Source organism: Saimiri boliviensis, chromosome 13, assembly GCF_048565385.1.
Source record: "Saimiri boliviensis isolate mSaiBol1 chromosome 13, mSaiBol1.pri, whole genome shotgun sequence".
Taxonomy (NCBI): domain Eukaryota; kingdom Metazoa; phylum Chordata; class Mammalia; order Primates; family Cebidae; genus Saimiri; species Saimiri boliviensis.
The window spans coordinates 17449507-17476895 of NC_133461.1; the positions used below are offsets into that span (position 1 = coordinate 17449507).

The 27389-nt window shown below is 42.3% G+C and overlaps 1 long non-coding RNA gene across 1 annotated transcript in view; it reads left to right on the forward strand.

Annotated features, from left to right (window-relative positions):
• LOC141580769 (uncharacterized) overlaps window positions 1-27389 on the forward strand; it is a 37117-nt gene that overhangs the window by 950 nt on the left and 8778 nt on the right. Inside the window, exons 2-4 of the long non-coding RNA XR_012513083.1 lie at window positions 4114-4245; window positions 11103-11207; window positions 23986-26847. This is a non-coding gene — a long non-coding RNA (uncharacterized LOC141580769). The remainder of the gene's footprint in view (window positions 1-4113; window positions 4246-11102; window positions 11208-23985; window positions 26848-27389) is intronic.

Sequence of the window (27389 nt, forward strand, 5' to 3'; positions counted from 1 at the left end):
AGGAAAACTGCATTTTTAGATTATATAATCCATCAGTCTAAATTGCTTAGAAAGTGCCTAGCAAAGTCCTCTGTGCATATAGGTGTAAAGGAAATGTTTCTTAGTGATAAGAATCAGATAGTTAATATTTCGAAAGCATTTTGTCCAGACAAGTGGAGAGCTAAATTAATTTCCTTGAACTGTTTAGAAGAATGCACAGTTATTAATCTAATTCAGCTTCTTATTAGTGCAAAACCCACAGGAATGTTACCGTGTAACAGTCAGCTGTCTACATGATTTATGCTGTTTATTATTTTTAAAAGGAGGAGCGTTTTGCATTTCTTTTTATTTCCATGTGATAACCTCGGCAGAGTGAAATCTCATTTCTAGTTTCCACCGTGCAATAAAAACAGGTTTGGCTTTTCAAGTTCAGTCGTGTGATTTGTGTGTGTAGTTTCAATTTGTGATGTGTCAGCCAGTGAACAGCTGATTTAATAACAGTTAAGAACCTCTGCTACGTAGGAATGACTGAAGCGATGTTTCTTGAGATCAATAGTATTGCCTGGTTTTACTGAGGAAATAAATCATTTTGCCACATGGTTGCCAAAATGTGAGAGGTTTTTGGATCGATGACACAAACCTATGTTATCTTTGGAGAGACTCTAAGACCTTAGTTCATCAATCAAATCAACTTTAATTAAATGTAATTTAATGGACTACTGCCTAATAAAAAGAACACTTGAAAGAAAGTCATAGTTGAAGTGCGCAGGGCTTTTCTTTTCCTACAAAGTAGCGAACCCACTAAGAAGAAGGCAGCACGTCAGTGGAGCTGCCGGCAGGCTCTCCCTGCTGATGCATTTCCAAGAGTGGCTTCCCTTCTGATATTCTTGCTCAGAATGAGAAGGCAGGACCAGAGTCTTACCTTTTAATGTGAGCAAAAGAAGCTGCAGGCTATGTAGGCAGGAATGAACGGATCTCTAAAGAGGTTTTTGGTGTTAAAAAACAAGGATCATCAAGAAACCACCTCCCTTTACCTCTACTCTTTCACATTCTTTTTTTTTTATTATTGTGTTAAATATTTATTTTAGCCATTTTAGCTATTTTGAAGCATGCAGTTTAGTGGCATTAATTATATTCAGAGTTATGCAACTGTTGCCACCATCTAGTTCTAAAACATTTCTGTCACCCCCAACAGAGATGATGTTCTTTAAAGAATAACCCCTCATTTTCTTCTCCCTTAGCCCTTGGTAACCTTCGTCTTTCTTCCTTCGATCTTATTCCTCTCCCTCCTCCCTCCTCACACCCTCCCTCCTTCTCCGCCTCCTCTCTTCCTCTTCATCCTTCTTCTCCTCCTCTCTCCTCCTCTCTCCTCTTTCTCCTCTCCTCTTCCTCCTCCTCTTCCTCTTCCTCCTCCTCCTCCTTTTTTTTCTTCTTTTCTTTGACAAGGTGTCACTGGCCTATGCTGGAGTGCAGTGACACACAGCTCATTGCAGCCTTGACTTCCTGGGTTCAGGTGATCCTCCCACCTCAGCCTCCTGGTTAACTGGGACTATAGGCACTCACTGCCATGCCTGGCTAATTGATTGCTTTTTTTTTTTTTTTTTTTTTTTGTAGAGAGAGTCTTGCCATGTTTCTCAGGCTGGTCTCAAACTCCTGGGCTCAAGTAATCCACCTGCCTTGGCCTCTCAAACTGCTGGGATTATAGAAGTTGGCCACTGAGCCCAGCTACCCCTAGTAAGTTTTTTTTGTTTTGGTTTGGTTTTGAGACAGAGTCTTGCTCTGTCACCCAAGCTGGAGTGCTGTGGCATGATCTTGGCTGACTACAACCTCTGTACCCCGGGTTCAAGTGCTTCTTGTGCGTCAGCCTCCTGAGTAGCTGGTACTAGGAGGTGTGCACCATCATGACTGGCTAATTTTTTGATTTTTTATAGAGATGGCATTTCGCCATGTTGGCCAGGCTGGTCTTCAACTCATGACCTCAAGTGAGCCACCCACCTCAGCCTCCCAAAGTGCTGGGATTACAGGAATGAGCAGCTGCAACCAGCCCACCCTTGGTATCTTCTTATCTATTTTCTGTCTCTTTGAGTTTTCCTGCTGTAGATACCTCATATAAGTGGACTCATAACCAATATCTGCTCTTTTGTAACTGACTTATTTCACATAGCATGGTATTTTCAGAGTTCATCTACAATGTAGCATGTTTCAGAACTTCCTTCCTTTTAAAGCTTGTTCCTGGGAAACCAACCCATGGCAGCAGTATGATAGTCATATGACACAGGGGTATAAGAGTAGGAGCAAGGGCAGATGTGGTCTGCAGGACATGGGAAAGATGGCTTTGAGGTAGTGATGTTTGAACAAAGCTTTGAAGATGAATTGGCTCATGGGTCCACAGGCTGTACAGGAAGCATAGTGGCTTCTGCTTCTGAGGAGGCCTCAGGAAGCTTCCAATCACAACAGAAGGCAAAGAGGGAGCAAGACCCTTCTCATGGCTGGAGCAGGAAGAAGTGAGAAAGAGATTACCTAGGTAAAGAGGAGAATGGGGCCAGGTGCAGTGGCTCACACCTGTAATCCCAGCACTTTGGGAGGCCGAGGCGGGTGGATCATGAGGCCAGGTATTCGAGACCAGCCTAGCCAACATAGTGAAACCCCGTCTGTACTAAAAATACAAAAAATTAGTCAAGTGTGGTGGCAGGCACCTGTAATTACAGCTACTTGGGAAGCTGAGGCAGGAGAATCGCTTGAACCCAGGACGGGGAGGTTGCAGTGAGTCAAGATCTCGCTACTGCACTCCAGCCCTGGGAACAGTGTGAGACTCTATCTCAAAAAAAAAAAAAAAGGAGAGAGAGAATGGATGGTGTTCCAGGTTGAATGAAGAGCAAGAGGAAAACTCTGAGGCAAAAAGAAGTATGGGGCCTTTAAAGACCTGGCTGCTGGCCGGGTGCAGTGGCTCATGCCTGTAATCCCAGCACTTTGGGAGGCCAAGGTGAGAGGATCCCTTGAAATCAGGAGTTCAAGACCAGCCTAGCCAACATGGTAAAACCCTGTCTCTACCAAAAATACAAAAATTAATCGGATGTGGTGGTGCACACCTGTAACCTCAGCGAGTCGCGAGGCTGAGGCAGGAGAATTGATTGAACTTGGGAGGTAGAGGTTGCAGTGAGCCAAGATCTTGCTACTGGACTCCAGCCTGGGTCATAGAGCAAAGACTCCATCTCTAAATAAATAAATAAAAATAAAGACGTGGCTACAGAACAACGAGCCAGGAATGGGTGGCCTGGGGAAGGTGCTAGATCACGCAAAGCTCTTCTAAGGCCACATTAAAGATAGTGGATTGGAGAGAGGTGTATGTGTGTGTGTGTGTGTGTGTGTGTGTGTGTGTGTGTGTGCGCACATGCACGCGTGCATATGTAGGCACACGTGTGTGACGGAGAGCATCGTGTATGTTGTAAAAGTCATTCTGGCTAATGAGTTAGGGGTTAGAAGGGAAAAACAGCTGAGATGTCAGAAAAAAACTGAGTCTGGTCAAGAGATGCTGTTTCTTGGACTTGTGTCATTGCTGCTGATGTGTGGAAACTAGATAGATTCATGAGAGGCTGCAGAGAGAAAATTACTAAAGATGGTCAGTTTTGTGTTACACATATTTTACCACAACTTTAAAAAGTCATCAGGCCATGGTGATTGGATATGGGCAGAAAGGGCAAGAGTGACGAGGATTTTGGGACTGGAACAAATGGATAAATAGTTTCTTGGAGGAGCACTAAGTTTGTGTGGGTCCATGAGTTCAGTTCTGGACAGTCTGATGTGCAGATGCTATTTATGGAAGTGGATATATAGATCTTCGGCCTGAAGGAGACGTATGACCATCAGGTCCATGCTGAATCCTAGTCATCAGGCTGGAGCTCAGATGCCGGTCTTAATGCTTGGGAGGAAGTGGCAAGACTAATACAGGGTTCCAGGCATAAACAATCTTGTTAGGTAGAGAAGGCTTCTATTAACGTAACTGAGTTTGGGAATAATAAATGCTATCAGAATTGGCAAATGAAATCAAGGGCAGAAACAACATTTCCCTGTTGCAGGGTTGGGCCCTAAAAGATCCCATGATCTCCTCAGCTTGGTTTTATTCCTGCTTTACAGGAATCTAAAACATTCTTGGAAATGGAGAGTCCTGAGATGATGGAGCTCATAATGAAAAGAGCTCAGATTCCTGAGTCACCACGTGGACATGAAGCATCAAGGAGAAAACACATACACCTTAATAAGTTTGGGGTGAGACAGAAATAAACTTTAAGTATGTTAAGCCTCTGTGATTACAAGGTAATATAGTATGGAAGACAGAAAAAGGGACGACCCTCCCCTGATACCCATTAAAGATGTCCAAATCCTCATTTCTGGGACATGTGAATATGTTAAGTTATATGACAGTAGCAGTCACATGGCAGATCGAATTAAGGTTTGTATTTGTCTGTTCTTATACTGCTGTAAAGAAAGACCCAAGAGTGGGTAATTTATAAAGAAAAGACAATTAATTGGCTTATGGTTTTGCAGACTGTACAGGAAGTGTAGTGGCCTCTGCTTCTGGGGAGGCTTCTGGAAGTTTCCAATCATGCTGAAAGACAAAGGGGAAGTAAGTACTTCACATTACTGGAACAGGAGGGAGAAAGAGAGAGAGAGAGAGAGAGAGAGAGAGAGAGAGAGAGAGAGAGAGAAAGTTGGGGAGGTGCTATACACTTTTAAACAACCAGATCTATGAAGAACTCACTCACCATCAAGAGAACAGCACCAAGGGGATAGAGCTAAATCACTTATGAAGGATCCATCCCCATAATCCAGTCACCTTCCACCAGGTCCCACCTCTAAAAATGGGGGTTACAACTGAACATGAGATTTGTGCAGAGACACAGTTCCAAACTATATGAAGGTTGCAAATCAAATGACCTTAAAAGTCTCCTGGATTACCCTGCTGATCCTTATCACTGGAGTTCTTAAAAGCAGAGAACCTTTTCCATCTGTGGTCAGAGAGAGATGTGATAAAGAAAGCAGCGTCAGACATTGTTGGCTTTGATGAGGATAGGAGCTAGGGAATGTGGGCAGCCTCTAGAAATTGACCTCATTTAACTAAATTACCTTTTTAAGGGTCTTACCGTTCTGAGAGGGGATTAGGACTTCATATAAATTTTGGGGTGACACAAATCAGTCCACCATTTCAAGACTGTAGACTTTTAGATTGTTGCAGTCATGAAAATGCAAATCATGTTTTTGTTCCATGAGTTTGAGATATACTTCCCAATTACTTCTGTCATCAACTCACACCAAAAGCACAGCATAGGCAGAGCAGAAGATCGAGCTCCTGGAGAACTCTCAGGAGGCAGGCATTTGGGGCCAGTGTAATGGAAAAGCAATGCTGGGGAAACACCAATTTGAAATACTTCCCTGCAATCAGCTTTGGTATAAGCCATTAACCCAGGTGAGCAGTGGAGCCCATGCTTGCTCTGCACTCAGCTTTTCCTCCCGTACGTATTCCTTATAGCCTCTTCTGATACTGGTCAACAGAAATGTCCATCAAAGCCCCAACACATAACTAGAAAATATTATTTTGGAAAATACAAACTATGGAAAACCCCCATAGCCATTTGTAATTTTGTAAAGTTATAGGTTAAAGGAAAAACCAGCCAGGAAAACCTGACCATTTTATTATAATAATAAATGAAATTTTATACAAAAGTGTCTATGGCATATGGGCAGGCCTCAGGTTTGCTCTGTGTCTCTGGAGACTCTATGCTGTCATGTAGATTATTGCAGAAGGCAGGATTAATCTTAGATGCTTTGGAGGCTACGCTCTTGTTTGAAAACAATTACAAACCAGACTAAGAATATAAAATATATGCAAAACCACAACATCTGTAAACCTTTATAATCGTATAAGTAGTAAAATTATGTTTGAGGTCATAAAATAGCCATAAATGTACTAAGTATATAGATTATAAGTAGGCACTAATGTATTACAGTATACAATATACCTGGGTTATGTTAAAAATACAACTGCAATATATCATAAATTTGATTCATATCTAGCATGTAGACAAACATACAATCAACATTAAATTGGTTTGACTTATAATTTCAAGGTGTGGTTGAGGTGTATTTACAATAGCCTGTTTCTCAAAATCTTTCATACTACTGTTCAAGGAAGGTAGGACTGTCATTTTTTGTTTTTTGGGGATTTTCTTTTTTTTTTTTTTTTTGTAGAGGTATCTTTTGTAGTTAATCAAGGAGTTCTTCTCAGGGTTACCCTCACAGTTGGATTCATTCTTTTCATTGCAGCATCTTTATACATTTAAATATAGACCCTGTGTAGATTACATGGAGTTTGAGATTTGCTGTCTGTTGAGTCTATTCCTCGTTTGTCTTTGTTAACTCTATCTCCAACTTCCCACACCAACTGTCATCCAAATGTCATTTTTTGACTGCCCCAAACCATATCTACCTTCTGATTTCATAGCCTCCTCCAATGATGTGAGTCTTGTAGTGTTGGGGAGAGTGGGATGAAGAGGGGAGGGAGGTGGGGTCCTCCTCACAGCACAGAGCCTGAAACTGGGAGAGCCTCCCCATCCCTGACCCTTGACAGCCAGAGTGAGGGGACAGGACCCTCCAGCCTGGACTTCAAATGTCCAGGGAGTGATGCAAAGATGCGGAACAGCTGAGAGATGATGTCCTCTGGTGTTCAGAGTCCATGTTGGCCTTGGCCTTGAGTGTCCAATGGAAGCAGAGCCAGCGGCTGCTGTCCTAGAGCCATTCTTCCTGCTGTCCAGCCTTGTTCCTGACCATTTTCCAAGCTTACTTCTTTAGTCATCCTGTGGATTCCACGTGCTATTTGGCAGCCTTCCAACAATTTTCCTTTTGCTTAAGTTTCCGTGGTTTGCAGCTATCCGTTGTGCAGGGAGTATCAGACAATGAAGCCTGGTATGGGCATGGCATACCTTTGCCTGGGGAGTGGGACAGAAGAGTGATGCTGTGATACTGAGCTGTCATTCTCAGGTTTTTGCATTTTGCACACTGCTGATATTCTTTCCAGAATGGTAACTTCAGGCATTTTTATGGGAACATTCTCACGTTGCATTTCGTTGGAGACCTGAGGTCCCAAGGTTCTCAGTGACGATCTCTTTCATTTCTCTCCCCCCTCCCACATTCACTCACTCAGTGGTTACTAAGTAATCACTATCTTCCCAGATCAGCTGGGTCAACTAGACATCATGTTGGATCCTGCCTTCTGATGTGAACGTCTGCTCCTGGATGTTTGGATCCAGGCCACATGTCTGGAGCTCTCCTTTCCTTCTTTTGCTGATCTTCCTATCCCGAACTCCCCTTTTTCCCTCTGATATCTGGCATCAGCTAGGAAACCTGGAGTTCAAACACCAGTTTATATCTTAACAGGAAGGGGTGGAGGTCTCAGTGAGACCCTGTGCTGCTTGCATAGACCTCTCCAGGCTTGCTCCAACTGAAGAGGAATTTGCCAGATTGATATTTAAGTCACCAAAGGGTCACTCAGTGACTTGTTTAGAACAAAGAGGTCTGCTCCAAACTGAAGAATCTAAGATCTACTGGTAAATCCTGTGACATAGTTTCTTTGAGACAATAAAACAATGGTAGTTAAGGATCTTGAATGTGAACATTAACTTGACCTTGAGGGTCTTGGTTCTATTGCTTAATTGTTAGGCATGGTGGCCTCCCGTGGAGAGGGCAGGGCAGGCCCTATTCTTTTCCCTAGAAATCCTATGCCTAGCCCAGGGTATCTATATCTTTTTTTAGAATAAATTAATTCTTTCTTCCATGGGGTCTGCATTCAGGAAATGATTTTCCTTAAATACTGAATCTGGAAAGGTTTTAGGATAGAGAGAACTAACCAATGAGATTTAAAGTCCAGAGTCACCTCAGATTTGTGTCTTTGACTCTATTACACTTGCGGAATTCCTCACATTGGAGTTATATAAAACAAGGTCAATTTATTAATTTACAATGTGTAATTACCTAGTGCAGCTGTCTGCAAATGATATTCCCTTTCTGGGTATTTCTCAGATAACTAAATTTAGATCAGAATACTGCCGGGTAAATATGTAATTAGACTCCAAAGGGAGTCATCTGTCCCCACGGGGTATTTCTAACAAGCTACGGTAGCTTCACAGAAATACCTTTCTTGTCTCTGGGGAGAAAGAATATTTCTGTTCAGCCATTGTTTGAGAGAAAATAGCACAGCAGCTAAAGCTTGGCTTGGGGACTTCTAGCTTTTATATTGTATGTGTTTAATTTTTTCAGTGCCCTGTCCTCCCCTGAATTCAGAAAACCTATACAGATCACAGCAGTATCAGATAATAGTTATTTTTACCTTGGTATGAATTCAAATCTATGTATTATCTTTCTAAGGCATTTTATATTTTGAAGCTCACTTCAAAATATGGGCCTCAAAGCATTGCTCCTATAGAAGGAAATCCATCGATCAGTGAATGCTGGGGAAATATTGTTTTTCTTGGTCACAGGGCAATTGGTCTGTGTTACTGACACTGGCCCAGGTGGACAGGCTCCTATCCTGTCTCTAAATAGGAAGATTCCATTTCTGCTTGAAAGATCCAGGATCATCGTGTGAAATTACGTAACTTTTGAGTGTGTTTTCTGTAAGAAACACTGACATTGTTCCTCAGCTATGCTTTGCTAAACTCCATGAGGCCATTCACTTATCTTTGCCTCTTAACTTTCCAACTTCCTAAGTACACATCCATGCGAGGGTTTTTACTGCTGTTCTATTTTTCTTCTGCCTAGAAAATGATCTCCCAGGTAACGGCTCCTGCACTTCCTTCAAGTCTCTGCTCAAATAGCATCTTTTAGAGAGACCTTCCCCTGTGTCCACCTAGAATGGTGGCCCCATCCCTTCGTCTACCTTCATACCCTACTCTCCTTTATTCATAGCACTTATTACCATCTGCCAATAGGTTATGCATCAAGTTATTTATTAACCGTCTTTCATATTAGATTCATGAGGGCAGAGGATTCTGGTTCATCTCTGCTCTTTAGGTGAGTGCCTTACACATAGTATACTCTCAGTAAATATTGTTCACACAAGCGAATGAATTAATGAAGGTGTTAAAATGAACTAATCCCAAGTTCAGAGGTTATTTTCTCTGGATTATTTTGCAGCTGGGCGCTTTCTTTTCTTTGTTTTTCCCTCCCTCCCTTCCTTCTTATTTGTCCTCCTAAAATAAATATTTATGGAGGCATTGAAATCCCAGACTGAAAAAGGTTAATTCTAGAATGGTTTTCCATGGCCCGTGAGTGCTTGCTGTTTTCTTTTCCCAGATGGTAAGCTTTTCTGCTTGTGGGTTCTCCATATTTTAGGACCTGCAGTTCTCAGTTTATTGATTACATCATCATCCTTTACACATGGCTTGAAGGAGGACAATCCTGAAAAAACTGAGCTCATGGAAATAGCAGTTGTGCTGGGCTTATTCTCTAGTGGGGCTCCAGTGTCTGGTGCACAGAAAGCATTTTGTGAATATTTGTGGAACAAGTGGATTTGAGTGAATGATAATACACTGAGTTAGAAGACATCTGCCTAAGGCACGTCAGGGCACAATGCATAGAAAAGCTCAATGCCCAGAAAACTGGTTTTTAAAATGTTTTAAATAAGATTCATTTCCTTCCCTTAATCGAAGATCTTTTTTCTATTATCCTTATTTAGACACAAAGGGGAATGAGAACAAATGTGCCAAATCATTGTTTCATATCTGATCATTAATTATCATTTATCCAACATATAAGCTCTGTAATTTAGCTTCAGAATTACTGTTGTTACAGCAAATCAGGAAATGTATTTACAACAACTTTACTTTTTCATGATTATTAATTTAAAAACTAACCAATGTAGACTTATATGCTAATTTTTTTTTTTTTTTTTGAAGCTATCTAGTGAAAAGTTAAGCTGCTCTCTCATTCCTGTCTTCTGGTTTCTGTCATTAGTCTCTAGATTAATAACAATTCTCAATTTCTTCTATAGCTTCCCAGTTTATCTCTACATCTATATATAACTGTTCTTTTTTGAAAATATAAATGGTAGCATATACTCATTGTTCTTCAACTTGCTCTTTTTAAATTTTTTTTTTTTTTTAATAGAGACTGGGTTTCACTATGTTGCCCCGGCTAGTCTTGAACTCCTGTACTCAAGCCATCCTCCTGCCTTGGCCTCCCAAAGTGCTTGGATTGCAGTCATGAGCCACCATGCCCAGTCTATCTTGCTCTTTTTACTTACCCTTGAATGTAGAGATTGTTATGATCTGATTGTTTATTTACCTTCGAAATTTATATGTTGAAATCCTAACCCTAAGGTTCTGGGTGTGGGGCCCTTGGGAGTAATTGGAGGTAATTAGATTGAGGGCAGAGCTCTTATGATTGGGATCAGTGCCCTAAGAAAACAACTAGCCATTCCCTTCCACTGTGTGAGCACACAGCAAGAAGTGTGCCCTTCCTGAACCAGAGAGGGAGCCCTCACCTGACACTACATCTTCTGGTCCCTTAATCTTGGATTTCACAGCTTCCAGAACTGTAAGAAATAAATGCGTGTTCTTTTTAAGTCACATGGTTGCTGGCATTTTGTTATAGCATCCTAAATGGACTAAGACAGAGATCATTCCATTTTGTTGTTTAGAGAGCTAGTTCCTTTCTTTACCAGCTGGGTATTATTCTAGTCTATACATCTAGGATAACTTAATCTTTTTTATTGATACATATTGAAGTTGCTTCCAAATATTGCAATTACAAATAAGATTTTATGCACGGGCAAGTAGAAGTGTAGGATACATTTCTAGAAGGGCAATTGTTGGGCCAACGGGTATATGCATTTGTATTTTTTACCGATGATGTCAAATTGCCTTACATGAAAGTTGCATTATTTCACTCTTACTCCTTGTTATTGAATGTTCCCTCAAAAACTCATGTTGACAATTGTCATTGAGGCAGAATTAAGAGGTGACTTAAGTTATGAGGGCAAAGCCCTCATGACTTAATGCCTTAACCATGGGAGTGGATTAGTCACTCCATTTTTCAGACTCCATTTTTTGAAAATTTCTCTCTGTCTCTAGGGTACACTTTCTTGCCATGTGTTATCTTCTGCCATGTTCTGACGCAGCAAGAAGTCCCTCACAAATTGCAGTTCCTCAATCCTGAACTTCTCAGCCTCCAGAACTGTGAGCCACATAAATCTCTTTTCTTCATGAATTACACAATCTGTGGTATTCTGTTACAGCAACAAGAAACGGTCTACAGGGCAGATGTGGTGGCTTGTACCTGTAATCCCAGCACTTTGGGAGGCCAAGGCGGGCAGATCATGAGGTCAGAAGATGGAGACCATCTTGGCTAACATGGTGAAACCTTGTCTCTACTAAAAATACAAAAATGTGGTGTGTGCCTGTAATCCCAGCTACTTGAAAGGCTGAGGCAGTAGAATCTCTTGAACCCAGGAGGTGGAGGTTGCAGTGAGCCAAGATCAAGCCATTGTACTCCAGCCTGGGCAACAAAGTGAGACTCCATCTCAAAAAAAAAAAAAGTCTACAAAACCTCTAATTGCTGGCCTTCAGTGATAATTCTCATTATTGGAATAAAGCTTGATTTTGAAAGATATTCACTAACAGTGTGTTATTAAACTTTCTGGTAACTTGCCAGTCTTGTAGGTTATAAAACAACCTTGCCATCACTTTATTGGCATTTCTCTTTAACTTTCCTCTTCCCTACGAGTGAGGTTGAACATCTCTTCATAGGTTTAACCCGTTTATGCCTAAGGTTGCAATTTTTTGAATTTTTGCAATCACATCTTAGCAATGACCTTGAGCAGTAGGATATAAATAATGCCCATGTGCTTAGCGTTCCAATAATGGAACACTAGGCATAAATGGGTTTTAAGATTCATTTGGATTTTCTTTGCTGGGAACTGTTTGTTCTTAGCCTTTTCCCATTTTTCTATTAGGTTTTTCTTTTTATTGTTCACTTGTTAGAGCTTTTCCTGTATTAAAAAAAATAGTGAAAGTTATTGTTGCTGACAGTAGTAGTTCACTAGGGTTAAGACTACTGGAAAAAATGGCATTAAATTATACTTTATGGACTTAACATGTCATTTTACTGTTTCTAAAAATGAAAGTGTATTTAGAAACATACCTATAATAACATTTACCTTCTTTGTAATTGACAAATGTTAATATTGTTAGTGCTAGTACCTGAATGTGCAATTCACAGACATCGAGAGTCTGAGGAGGGCTCAGATTATCCAGTTCTACTCTCTCAGTTTGCAGAGAAGAAATTAAGGGCAAGGAAACTTGGTCATTTGGCTGCAACTCTCAAGAAGCCAGGCTCAAGCTGGCTTCCATAATAAGAAAATGTATTGGCTCACCTAAAAGAAAACCTAGGTCAGTGCAGGCTTTGGGGCTGGGAGATTCAACCAGCTCAAAAACATCCTTAAAAGCTCATGTTATTTTCTATCAAAGGGCTGGTGCCAGGGATTGCCACCACCGATGGGGGCATCACGGCAATAGCTACTGCTTCTTTATTCTCCTCCAACAGGGGAGACAGAATACTGCTTCTGAAAAACCTCTTGGAAAAATAATGACAAACCTTAGTAAAAGTTTACAGCAAACCTCTTCTCGGAGCTCATTGGTCTTTATAAATCACATGACCCCTCCCCAAGCCAATCATTGGGAAGGGGATGGCTCACCGTTAGACCCATCAGGACCACACCTATAGGTGGGGGGTCAGATCAACTTCCAGTGTGGCACATGGGGAATTAAGGAGGGTCTGGGCACTTAAACATAATCAGAAGTCTGGGATATGTGTAATATCATGTAGAATGGCAGCACTTAATGTCTCATTGTCATTTTAATTTATAACATGTATAAAATAAATAGATTCACTTGAAATCTGTATCAATAAGCGTTCTCCATAGAAACAGAACCAATAGGACATACAAACACACACATACACACACACACACACACACACGAGAGAGAGAGAGAGAGAGAGAGAGAGAGAGAGAGAGAGAGAGAAATGTTTGAAAAAATTAGCTCACACCGTTGTGGGAACTGGCAAATTTGAAATCTTAGAGCAGACCAGCATGCAAGGTCAGGGAAGAGCTGATGTTGTAGTCTCGAGGCAGAATTCCTCCTTTTTTGATAAACCTCAGTCTTTGCTCTGGAGGCCTTCACCTGATTGGACAAGGCCCACCCATATTATGGAGGGTAATCTCCTTTACTCAAAATCAACTGAAATATTAATCACATTTACAAAATTCTTTCACAGCGACATCTAGTCTAGTGTTTGGCCAAACAATAAGGCATTATAGCCTGGCCAAGTTGACACATAAGATTAACCATTACATAATCTTTGTCTTCCAATCTTAATTTCCGTAATGTTTCTAACTTCCTTCTTCCTTAAAATGGGTGGCCGTGGTGTGATTTCAGAAACATAAAGCTTAGCATGAGAGTGAGAACCACTATAGAAAATACACAAATCAGTTTTCATACTAGTGCATAGGATTCAGACAGATGATGTCTCCAGACAGACTCAGCCCAATTTTCCAGGTGTGAACATGTGTACTGTTTCAGATTTAATCCATGGTGTTCTGCTGTGGGAAGGAGGGGCTGGACAGATGTGTTCTTTAGCATCTGTAGTAAGATGCCAATGTTCACGTCCTACAAGTATCCCAAACAAAGGGGTCCAGGCTCCAGCACTAAAGGGTTAGAAACCTTTGTGGTCTCTATGTGAGCCAGGCTTTGGTTGACAAAGCACTCATCCAATAATGATCGTCCACTTGTTTGACAGCACTATGAATGTATACAGTACGTTCTGGGCATGTGGTTTGACAATATTCTGGAGCAATTTACAAGATTTTAGCTCAAGCATCCCCCAGATTTTTTTTTTTAAACTTTCATAATGTGAAATTCCTTTTTCTTCATAGGGGTTATTTTAACTTGCTGGTAGTTTTTGTTTTTATGTGCTGTGATAGTTCTTGTTTATCTCAAAGTTTACGTAAGTTGAAGCTGTTTCTATTCTAAAAGCCACTCCATTCCCGTGGCTAAAGCAAAGTCATGGGAATTAGTTACCTTTAGGGGGCAGAAACATACAAACAAATCTCTCATTAATGTTGAAGAGGAGTTTTGGGTACTAGCTGTCCGAGTTTCACCCTGCCTTATCTTAAAGCCTTCTTTCTGACTCACTGAAGACAAATAACACAGGGTGTTGGTGGGTGTGTGTGTTTATTTGAGGGTGTGGAGTGAACACATGGACTTTGGGGAGCAGCCAGTTTGGTGCCATTTGGGAATTATTGCCTTGTGCAGAGCCATCCTTCCTCTGGATATTTTCATAACTGTCAAAGCAAAAATAAAGGTGGCCACCTTCCCTCTCTGGTGATGTCTCAGATCTGGAAGCCCCTTTGCTCTCCTTCACTGGGCCCCTCAGCACCACAGCGAACGTCAGTAGGAAGGGACTCTGTGTCCTTCGATGTCAATGAGTTTCCGCCCTATTTTAAGCCTGGGATGGGGGAGCCCCGCTGCCAGGGGCAGCCAGAGAACCGATTTTCCCCTCCTGATGAGTCTGAGCTCTGGGAAAGTCTTCCAACAGTGCCTTTGGGAGCTTCCTAGGGATTGCTGACCTGACAGTGTCCACCGTTGAGGGGAGAATAATTGTGAACATCTATGCTGGCCTGTTTTAAAAAGCTAAGCAGCTGGCAGTGGAGCGTGCTGTGGCCCATCTTGCAGGTTCCGCCGCTGTGCATTGAGTGCGCGTCTGGGCTGCAGGTGTGGGGCAAGGAGGCCCCCTGGCCAGGTGTGGCTGGAGGCCGGGGAGGAGGAGAGCGCCCTCCGGTGGCCGAAAGCGAGACTGCCTGCGGGGCCAGGCGTGGGGAGGCTGGGCTTTCTCTGCAAAGAGCCTTGTCCGCAGGTGGAAGCAAAGCAAAGCCAGACTCCTCTGGGGCTGTGCCACCCTTTCTTCCCTTTTCTCGGGAGGGAAGATGATGGCCGCTAGAGAGAGAAAAGAAGAGCTAGGATCTTCCTGTTTCTCCCTGGGGGCGAGCTTTTGTGCTGGCTGAGTGGGCCGGCTTTCCCATTGCTGATCCGAAGGTCCTTCCTTCTCTAGTGTTTGCCTGACGTTTCAGGGGTTCAGGTTCCCTTCCCCAGTGTATCCGTGGTTCCAGGTTGCTGGGTTTTTGTTTTTGTTTTGCGTGGGGATATTAGAGCAATTTCATTTCAGTCCTGTTCATTGTTCGAAAAAAATTTTTAATTAGCATTTATTACTATCTTTGCTATTATTTTTTTGAGGCAGAATCTCACTGTGTCACCCAGGCTGAGGTGCAGTGGCATGATCTCCACTCACTGCAGCCTCTGCCCCCTAGGTTCAAGGGATTCTCCTGCCTCAGCCTCCCAAGTAACTGCGACGACAGGTGCGCATCAGCACGTCCAGCTAATCTTTATATTTTTAGTAGGGACGGGAGTTCATCATGTTGGTCAGGCTGCTCTTGAACTCCTGACCTCAGGTGATCCACACACCTCGGCCTCCCAAAGTGCTAGGATTACAGACCTGAGCTACCACGCCCAGCCCCATTGTTCAACGTTTGATTTAAATTCCCTGAACACTTTTTTCCTCAGGTGAGGCTGGAGCCATGGACCTGGCCTGCAACACCCAGTATTCCCGGGCAATCTCCCATCCAAGTACTAAGCAGGCTAGATCTGATTGCCTTCCTAGATCAGATAGAATGTATGGCTGTAAATGGCCCTGTGTGGTTTTTTTTTTTTCTTCTTTTTGTCTGTCTTTTTTTTTTTTTTTTTTGTAGAGATGAGGTCTTGCTATGTTGCCTAGACTGGTCTTAAACTACCGGCCTCAAGCAATCCTTGTGCTTTGGCCTTTCAAAGGGCTGGGATTACAGGTATAAGCTGCGGTTTCTGGCCCATTTCATTTGTTTATTTTATTTATTTATTGTTAATGTGTACCGCACCTCTGCTCTTATTTTATTTCATTAATTTATTATTATTAATTTTGGAGACAAGGTCTGGCTCTGTCACAAAGGCTGGAGTGCAGTGGCATGATCGTGGCTCACTGCAGCCTCAACCTCCTGGGCTCAAGCCATCCTCCTGCTTCAGCCTGCCAGGTAGCTAGGACTATAGTCATGTGCTGCCATGCCAGGCTTTTTTTTTTTTTTTTTTTTTGTAATTTTTTGTAGAGACAAAGTCTTGCCTTGTTGCCCAAGCTGGAGTGCAGTAGCAGGACCCTAGCTCACTGCTGCCTTGAACTGTGCTCAAGCCATCTTGCTACTGAGTAGCTGAGACCACAGGCACACATCACATACTTGGCTTTTAAAATTTTTTTTTTTTTTTTTTTTTTTTTTTTTTTTTTTTTTTTTAATAGAGATTGAGTCTTGCTATGTTGACGAGGCAAGTCTCAAATTCCAGGGCTCAAGTGATCCTCCCACGTCAGCATTCCAAAGTGTTGTGATTACAACCATGAACCACCACAGCTAGCCCATGTCTGTCTCTTTCAGCCTAAACGTGTGGGGCAACCCCAAAAGATCTCTTGTCTAGGAACACCACCAGGCCTGGAAAAGATGGGAGTCCTTCTTCAGATAGTCCCCCTGATTTGATCTGGCTCTGTGTCCCCACCCAAATCTCATCCTGAACTGTAATGTGAACTGTGATCCCCACGTGTTGGGTGAGGGACATTGTGGGAGGGGATGAAATCATGGGACTGGTTCCCCCATGCTGTTCTCGTGATAGTGAGTGACTTCTCACAGAATGTGGTGCTTTTATAAGGGGCTTTCCTCCACCTGTGCTTGGCACTTCTCTCTCCTGACACCATGTGAAAAAGGATGTGTTTACTTCCCCTTCTGCTGCTATTCCTGAGGCCTCCACAACCATGTGGAACTGCAAGTCAATTCAACCTCTTTTCTTTATAGATTACCCATTCTTGAGTATTTCTTCACAGCAGCATGAGAATAAACAAATATATCCCCTAAACATCAACAAGTATTAGGTACCTCCTTTTGATAAGGCAACACACTTCGCTTCCAGAATATTCTTGAGTCCTACACTCTACTGGTGAGTGCCTTGAAAGTTCTACAGTGCAGCTAGAATCTGGTTGGGGTACAAGAAATTACAGTTTTTTTCATCTTGCAGGCATCACCCACCCTCCACCCTCAGCCTTTTTAGGTAAGATACTTTCTTCTTCTTTTCTCCTTAAGAGAAGGGGCCATTCACATGAACCCTATACTACCAAAGTCCAAGCACCACTCTCTCTCGCTCAGCTTTCCAGAATAGGGGTAGGAAGTAGTGGAACTGGTTGTGAACACACCTCAATAAACCCACCAGAGAGGTGGCCATCCTCAACTTCTGATGTCTCCTTGAACTTGGAGCATGAGATAATTAGGACCCTCTCTGACATCAGCTATGGACCTTGGCCACAATTCCAAGACAACAGGAAAAAAAATTCCCACTTAATACCATGTTGCACAACCTTTTTATTCGAATGTCTGCAACCTTCTATGGACCTTTTTCTCTAGTCATATGATATTGCATGTTCTTGGTTTCCATTTCTCCCCACTGCAATATTCCTGCCACTCGGGGTCTCTTTGCCTATCACGCTGCAACTTCCCCAAAGCTTCCTCTGAGTTGCTGAGTGGGAATTGACCCAAGCCTCCTCTGGGCCCCCTACATTTGGCCTCCTTGGCTATATATATGTTTTGTTTCATTTTGCCTCTCAGTGAAAGGCATGGTTTATGTGTCTCCTCTTCCAGACTGTATTTCCTAGAGGACACGGGCAAAGCCCAGTTGTCATTGTGTGCCTCCTAGCACCTTCCATAGAGTAAGTGCTGAAAATGTTCATAGCACTTTGAATGGCAAAAAGGAACTTCTTGATCATCCCCTAGGATGCATCTTCTATAATTGTCTGGTTGCAATTTAGGATGATCGCTGTGAGCCAACAGCTGCAGGCTCATTTTAAATGTTAGTTTTACAAATCCTCTCAAATAACAATGCTTATATTAACTTAGATTTTATAAAATGTCCTAGGTCACATGGTTTGGCTTAAAACACTTCTTTCGTCATTGAAACAGCCAAGTGAAATTCGATGTGGTAGATGTCACTCTCATTTTTTAGATAAGGAAGTGTTCAGAAAGTATAAGTGACTTGCCCAAGGTCCCCAGATAGTGAATCATGGCTTGTGCTCTGCTCCTCTCACCTCTTTGCACAGAGCTCTGACATTCTTCTGTCAAGTCACCTTGCAAGTCTGATGCTTTCTGGGTAAGTAAATTCCATCCAAGTACTTGCCCCAGGTCTTCAGTGGTGAGTTTAGATCCTGTCCTCTGCTGCTGGTTACTCAATTGAGTATATGACACTAGGCAAGACATTGACCTGTTCTCACATCTCAGTTCTTTCATCCCGAGTATAAAGATGACAACAGCTGCTGGCTGCCTCGAATGGTGTGGTGAGGATTCATGAGACGATGCACAGAAGTGCCCTGAGCTCCTGGGACAAAAGGCTTGGTAGAAGCACAAAGTCTAATTATCATTTTCTAACATTTTCAAAGTGGCCTCTGGAAAGGCTAGCTGTTGCTTCTAAATTTGGAGAGGCTGCGTGCCTGGGACAGATTGTTTTCTCTTGACTGGCAGCCCCAGCAGCCTCCTGCTTGTGCTGGCCAGAACCTAGAACTCAGTCTACCTGGATCCCATTAGCAATAGAAGGTACAGTCCCCAAAAGTGCCAGCTCCGGATCTTCCATGCCTTTTGGATGGAGCAAGGGTAAACACTTTGAACAGGCATCCGGTGGGGTTGTGTTGGTCTTAGGGAATGTATATGCAGTCCCTGGTCTGAGGATGGGAATGTTATACACATTAGGGAGAATGTTAGAAAGTCTTCTTGGACCTTCCAGGAAAAATTTTGCCTCTCTAATAAGAGGAAGTCACAGAAAACCTTCCAGCCTTATCCTCAGCTTCCTGCCCTTGAACACAGTGTGAGCTCTGAACCTTGAAGCTGCTGCTGCTGCCATCTGACAAACCAATGGAGAAGCCTAGAGAATTACAGCAGCATTGGCCCGACACCACTGAGTCACTGAAACAGCATGGCATTTCTTGGTTGTGATAAAAACAAATCTTTGCTTAAGTCATCATGAGCATGCCTTTTCTGTTCCTGATATACAGATATTGGTAGCTGATAGATGGCTGTGTCTATGATGGTGTGGTGGCTCAGGTCCAGGACATATCACAGATTCTCTGACCTGGAATGTTAGTGTAGAGGTTTTAGAACACTGAATTTTACATAGAAAATCTCTGGCTTTGCTCATTTTTTACCCTGCTTTGTTCTCCTTTGGACCACGCTTCCCCCAGCTACTCATCAAATGATCTGTCCGGAATACAGGAATAAAATCAATACTAGAGCTGGTTTCCAAGTGATAGGGAGGTAAGCTCAGACTTTTCTTCTTCGCAGTTCTTTTTTTTTTTTTTTTTTTTTTTTTTTTTTTTTGAGACGGAGTTTCGCTCTTGTTGCCCAGGCTGGAGTGCAATGGCGTGATCTCAGCTCACCACAACCTCCGCCTCCTGGGTTCAGGCAATTCTCCTGCCTCAGCCTCCTGAGTAGCTGGGATTACAGGCACACGCCACCATGCCCAGCTAATTTTTAGTATTTTTAGTAGAGACGGGGTTTCACCATGTTGACCAGGATGGTCTCGATCTCTTGACCTCGTGATCCACCCGCCTCGGCCTCCCAAAGTGCTGGGATTACAGGCTTGAGCCACCGCGCCCAGCCTCTTTGCAGTTCTTTTTAGCATTTATATAAATTTAGGGGGGCGCAGAGGCAACTGGGTTACATGTGTATATTATGTAATGGCAAAATCTTGGTTTTTCGTGTAGTCATCACCACGGTAATGTACATTGTACGCCTTGAGTGATTTCCCATCACTTTCCCCTGTCTTGTCCCTTTTCCCTTCTGCGTGTCCACTGTCCATCAGTCCACACCTTTTGTCTATATGTACACATTATTTAGCTCCCACTTATAAGTGAGAACCTGCAATATTTGATTTTCTGTTTCTGACTTGTAACATTTCTCAACATTTGGATCCAGATATTCAGAGCCTTCAGTGTCCCTGCCTCTGTACGTTGCTTCTCATCTCTATCCAGACCCTCTTTTTGGCCTCTAGGTCTTCACAGCCCCAACTATTGCTGGCCTAAAGGGTCACCTTCCCAGGTAGTATGGCATTTTCACATAGTAGAGACAACTCGGGTAAATCGTGAAGCTAGGTAGCCATCTCTTGCCCTTTTATGTTCTAGTCTATCCTTCGCTCATAAAAGGTTTCCAAGCATCTAGTACCTTCCTGGTGTTCAATAGGGTTCCATTTTTAATCCCGGGGGACTCAGTTGTCTTATCTCTGAAATGGAGAGAACAGTATTTTGCCTGCTCAGAGATGAGGATCCAATCCTCTAAACTCTTTGGATTCTTTCTGACTCCACATTCTGTACCTACCTAACAGGGCACTGTCAGGGCCCTGTTTGTCCTGGTGTATGAAAATTATTATTGCTTCAGTACCCTGATGAATGCCTCAGTGGATTTTTTTTTTAAAGTTCTGATAAAGGAGGTTTATCTCCCCCAGGGTATTTGAATTTTCAAAGATAATCTGCGGGGAAATCATTGAAAAGTTCAAGACCCTTTCTGAATCGCAAGGCAGACAATTAATGATTCTACCCCTGTGACCAGCCCATTCCCGAAATGAGAAAATGAAGATCCACAGTCTGGCTTTTTGTTGACTTTCCCTTCTTTCAGATTCACTGCAGATTACAGTACCCAGAATTAGCCAAGACCTTCGACATTTAACGACTAGCCACAGAGAAGAAATAAGAAGATAAACTCCTTGTCCCAGAAAGCAACAGAGCTTTGAAAGCAGCTATATATATTTCCTAGCTATCACTAAGAAATGGGGCTGTCTTCCTGAGACCTGTAAGAATCCAACAGGTACCTCTCGATACAATACTTAAGGGAATGGCAAAGTAGCTGATCTAATTAAAAGATCTCCCAAACATCACGAAATAGAAAGATTAATGCTGAAAGAGATGCTTTGAACACCATTGGTTGTCTGTGAGGAATCTGACTATGACTGGAGAACCTCCAGTCATTAAGTGATTTGGGAGAAGACCTTCGATTGGCTTTCTCTTTGTGCATGAAACAGAAAACTGTTTTTGTTGCATTTCAGTAGAGAGACTTAGTCCCTATTATCAGCACATATTGAAATGTGCTGATCCTTAGGTAATTAGGACTCTTTCCTAGCCCAAAGGAGTACGTTGGCTTTGCCCTATGCTTGGAAAGAAAGTGGCATGTATATGGGAAGCCAGTAGCTATTTCACCTGCCAGCCAACTCATTAAGATTAATAGCAAATGAATAAACAGAAATTCTGTTGAGGGATGTGGCCTGTGTACCCAGTCAATATGACATGGCTGTGTGCACACAGAGTCTCACTCTTTCACATCAATAGGACAGTTTTAGCTTTCACTTTTGCCTCCTAGATCTGAGGTTTCTCATTCCATCCTCAGTGATTAATGATGGTCTGTTACTTCGAATACCCCAAACCTGGCTCTGGCAATTGGATGTTCATTTGGTTGCCCTGATATAATCATTGAAGGGAACAGCATTAATGGACTGTGGAATAGTTGGCACCCATATGTGGATGGACTGACTTAGATTGACTGTTAAAATGACCCAGTTTATTGTTTGATAATTGGCCACGAAGTGAGCCAACACTAATAACTTGGTGATTCAGTTATTCTAAACCACTTTTGGTAGGAGATGACAGAAGAAGGAGAATAATGTCTAGTGTTAGTTCTGTGATTTTCTTAAGTATTTTTGAGGCCCTGCTATGGGGCTGAGTGCTGTTATAGGTTCTGAGAAGGTGTTGATGGAGACATTAAAAGGTGAACAAGATATTGCTTCTGTTCTTGATATTTGGAGAAAGAAGAGTTCAGGTCTCATATCCTATTTTGCTCAACTCAGGAAACAGGCCTGAAAAGCATTAAGATGTAAAATGCAGGAACTTGTGAGACCAGTGTATAAAGACTCCTTATAAAAATGCCAAGCTGTCTGAGAAGTAGTAGGGAGAACATAATTAAAAGACACTGTTTTAGTTTCCTAGGGCTGCTGTAACAAGGGAACACAAATTCGTGGCTTAAAATATCAAGAATTTACTTTCTCACAGTTCTAGATGCCAGAATCCAAAATCAAGGAATTGGTAGATTTGATTCCATACTGGAGGTTTAGAGAAAGAGTCTGAACATGACTCTCTTTTGGCTTCTGATGGTTGCTGGCAATTCTTGGCGTTCCTTGGCTTGCAACTGCATAGCTTCAATCTTTACGTTGGTTATCACATGGCCATCGTCCCTCCATACCTTTCCATCTCTGGCTCTCTTCACTTCTTCTTATAAGGGCACCAATACTGGATTAAAACTCCTCCAATATCACCTCAGTTTAACAAATGACATCTGCAATGACCCTATTTCTAAATAAGGTCACGTTCTATACTTCTGGGAATTTGGGGGTATGGCAAGGGACACTGTTCAACCAAATATTTCACCACCCCACGTACCTTCAAATGTTGACAAAATCAGCAGGGCGGGAAAGTAAATAAGTGAAACAATGTATTTCCAAGAAGAAAGCAAAGAGAAGAAAAGTATTGTTTTTCTATTCCTCTCCCCTGAGTTTAATAGAGGCACCAAAACTTGATGTAGGACTGTAGCAGAACTAATATGATAATTAATTTCAGAGGAAAATGTGGGATTTTGTGGGATTTTTTTTTTTTTTTTTTGAGACAGGATCTTTCTCTGTTGCCCAGGAGTGCAGTGGTATAATCTTGGCTCACTGTAGCCTCGACCTCCAGAGCTCAAGTGATCCTCCCACCTCAGTTTCCTGAGTAGCTGGGGCCACAGGCACATGCTGGCATGCCTCGCTAATATCGCTATATTGCCTAGGCTGGTATCAAATTCCTGGGCTTGAGAAATCCTCCTGCCTCAGCCTCACAAAGTACTAGGATTACAGGAATGAGTCACCGCCCTCAGCCCTGGGACATTTTTATATTATGAAGTAGATGTAGTTTACTCTTTCTTGACTTTTTGTGGTGTTGGAAGATAAACTGGCTTTGGCTTCACTTTAACTCCGGAGAAACTGTGGAACAGGATGAGAAAGAAAGCCTGGAACAGGTGATTTAAGTTTGCTCTAGGCTTGGGAAAATAGAAAAATAGGACCTTTTGTGGTTCATTCTAACATCTCCAGAATAGCTCACTTGGAGACAAGGGGAGTCAGAAATTTAAGACAGACATTTCTCTTGGAATAATAATGTGCATTTGATTGTGTTTCCCCTCAATCTCTACGACTCTTGAAAATGTTGTATCCAGAGGTAGAGAATGCTAAATAGCCAGACACAAAAATAGTTACAATACCAGTGAATGGACTGAATTCCAGGAGAGGTATTAGCTTGGAAGAGGTAACTGTCTCTGGATCAGGAGGCTTCATGTGATGGAGCTGGAAGGCTGAAGGCTGTTTTTGCGAAAGAAGAACCACAGACTGCAGTGCTATTTAATGTCTACAATCTCAAAAATTTGTGCTGCTAATTTTGAAAAGAAATAGAAGAAAGTGAATTGGTCAATGAAATCCATTCTTATTCATGGAAAAAAAAACCCCACAATTTGGGAACATATTTTTTGATGAAGCATCAGTAGTCATTATCCTATTCATATTGGTCATAGGCATACCATTGATTAGTGATATGGTTTGGCTCTGTCCCCACCAAGATATCATCTTGAATTGTAGTTTCCCAAATTCCCACATGTTGTCATGGGAGGGACCTGGTAGGAGGTAACTGAATCATGGGGGGAGTTGCCTTCATGCTGTTTTCATGATATTGTGAGTTCTCATGAGACCTGATGGTTTTATAAGGGGCTTTTTCCCTGCCTTTGCTCTGTAGCTTTCTTTGCTGCTACCAAGTGAAGAAGGACGTGTTTGTTTCCCCTTCTATCATGATTGTGAGTTTCCTGAGGCCTCCTCAGCCCTGCGGAACTGTAAGTCAATTAAATCTCTTTCCTTTATAAATTACCCAGTCTCAGGTATGTCTTCATTAGCAGTGTGAGAACAGACTAATACACTTAGTTTCTCTTAATACAAGTGAATAATCGTTGTTGTTGTATTAGTTAGGATAGGCTATGTTATGGTGAAGTAACAAGTAACTCCAAAATCTTAGTAGCTTAGCAATATAAAAGTTGATGTCTCTGTCATGTGACAGCTGTTGTGTCTACTCAATACAGTCTCTCAGAGACCTTAAGCAGCAGAGGCTCCATCCTACCATAGGCTTTAAAGGTCACCATAGAAGGGAGAAGAGAACATAGCAAATCATGCACAGGCTCTTAGGGATCATGCTCATATTTCATTAATTAAATGAAGTCACAAAGCCATATTTAACTATAAAGGAGTGGCAAAGTGCAGTCCCACTGTGTACCTGGAAGGAGGATGTCTTGGTCAGTTTGGGCTATCATAATAGAACACCATAGACTGGGTGGCTTCAACAACATTTATTTCTTACAGTCCTGAGGCTGGGAAGTCTAGGATCAAGGTAACAGCAGATTCAGTTTTTGGTGCTGTCTTTCTTCCTGGCTTGTAATCAGCTGCTGTCTTGCTGTATCCTCACATGGCCAAGAGAGTAAGCTCTAGTCTCTTGTTTCTTTTGATAAGGTCAATAATCCCATGATGGGGGTTCCACCCTCATGAAAAGCTCTAGTCTCTTGTTTCTTTTGATAAGGTCAATAATCCCACGATGGGGGTTCCACCCTCATGAACTCAATCATAATTACCTTCCAAAAGGCCCACCTCCTAATACTATTGCGCTGGAAGTTAGGATTTCAACAGATGAATTTTGGAGGTCACAAGAATGCGTTTATAATAGAGGAGAACTAGAGCATCTGGGAAAAGCCCTAGTGACTACCACATCAAGATGCAGATTTCTTGTACTTTAGAGTTACTGCACATTGGCATCGCCATTCTTTTCAGCTGAGGAGAGGGAGAACTCTCTCCTGCAGTGTGGAACTTTGACCAAACAATTGAATACGATGCTGAGAAGCCTCTTAGAACACAGCCGTGGGTCATAGTGCTGTTTGTAATCAAAGACTTAAAACAGAAGGACAAAGGGTCTGTGGCCATCCTTTGAAGAGTCTTAGGATTAGTATTCAATAATTTAGGCTCTCAGGTGTGCTAGTTAACATCAAGGCTATAAAAATAACATATCTACTTAAGCTTGCTATTCATGTAGTTTATCCAGTTAGACCTTATTAGAAAACTTGGCCAAGGACAGTTGAATAATACAATTAATGTGCCCCTCACTTAGATGGCCACACTTCTCTTTTATTGGCATTTTCCTTTTTTTGAGGATGGAATCTTGTTCTGTTGCCCAGGCTGGAGTGCAGTGGTGCAATCTCGGCTCACTGCAACCTCCTGGGTTCAAGCGATTCTCCTGCCTCAGCATCCTGAGTAGCTGATACTACAGCACACACCATCACACCTGGCTACTTTTTGTAATTTTGATGGAGATGAGATTTCACCATATTGGTCAGGCTGGTCTCTAACTCCTGACCTCAGGTGATCCACCCACCTTGGTCTCCCAAAGTGCTGGGATGACAGGTGTGAGCCACTGTGCCCAGCCCATATTGGCATTTTTACATCTACTTTTGAGGCAGAAGAGGTATCCAATGAAGTAACCATGATCTTGGGATGCAGCAACCGTGATGATCATACAATCAACCAAATAGACCTCAGCTTTCACTTTGTAACTGAGCTCATTCAAGCAAAGCTATCTTCAGAAGGGGATTTCCCACATAGAGAGCATGTGCATTTTGATTTTACCTGTCCTCACACTGACTCTTTGCTCATTGTAATAGTGAAAAACACAACCCTGGGGGAGATTTAAGATGCTAATGAGACATGCAATATATGAACAAGCATGGATAGCTACTGCACATGTGCACCCAGAGGACCACCCAGAACATGCTTACTAGGAACACCTCTTCCCACTTCCTTATGAATAATCACATAAATTTTCATAAAGGGAGTTTCTCTGGCAAAAATAAATGCTGTCTCATCCTTATGAGCAGCCCACCCTCTGTTCTCTCTCTCTCTCTCTCTCTCTCTCTCTCTCTCTCTCAGGGTTTACTGTTCATTCTGCACCTAACTTTAATTTTTTAATTATTTATTTATTTTGAGATGGAGTCTGGCTCTGTTGCCCAGGCTGGAGAGCAGTGGCACAATCTTGGCTCACTGCAACCTCTGCCTCACAAGTTCAAGTGATTCTTCTGGCTCAGCTTCCTGAGTCGCTGGGACTACAGAGGCACACCACCACACCTGGCTAGTTTTTTGTATTTTGAGGAGAGATGGGGTTTTGCCATGATGGCTAGGCTGGTCTCAAACTCCTGACCTCAGGTGATCTGCCCACCTTGGCCTCTCAAAGTTCTGGGATTACAGGCGTGAGCCACTGCACCCAGTCCTGCACCTAACTTTCAAATACTCTTTCCCCTTTGTAACAAATGGTTCCACATTCCATCTCCTTTGCTGTGTCTCTTGTTTAAATTATTTTAAGCTAAGAAGACAAGAACCGAGGTCTCACAACAGCCGTCAACAGTCTAACTTTGGCTAGCGGGAGCCTATAGAAACTTGTATGCTGTGAGTTTCTATTTCTGCAGCTTCAAATTTTGTTTCTTCTCTTTCAGATCAAATGGGAGGTTCCCATGATTTTCTTCTTTTTCACGGGAAAGTGTTTGGTCAGAAGGGAAACAAACCAATTAAGGTGATACTAAAAAATGTTCCTTCATAAAGTTATATTTTGGTAAAGTGTTGAGATTTGCCAATGAACTCTAACAGTGAGGATGGAACTGAAATAAAAAGAGAAGAAACAAGCACTAGAAGACAAAAAACCTTGTCTTATTTTATTTGAAAAAAGGATGCTGTAGCTAATAATAGCAATAGGGTTTCCACATGTGTTGTGCCACTGTTTTGCCTACGACAAAATAACAACCTTGAATAATGAACAGTCTAGCGTCACAGCAGGACACTGCTCTACTGGGAGGCCCTCAATGATGGTATATTTAATAATTAGAAATACGAGCAGGAATTGACCTTCCAAGTTGGATATATTATTATTCACTTTACCTGTTCAATGTCACAGTGGATGCTGTCATGAAGACTGTGACTAAAAACCCCGATAAAGACTTCTCTGCCAGGTCCCATAAATAATCTGATTGCCAAATGTGCCTGAGATATACATGGCATATGCTTAGATCCATGTTGGAGTCTGGATGTGGTTTGTGGCCTCGAGTTTACAAAGTATTT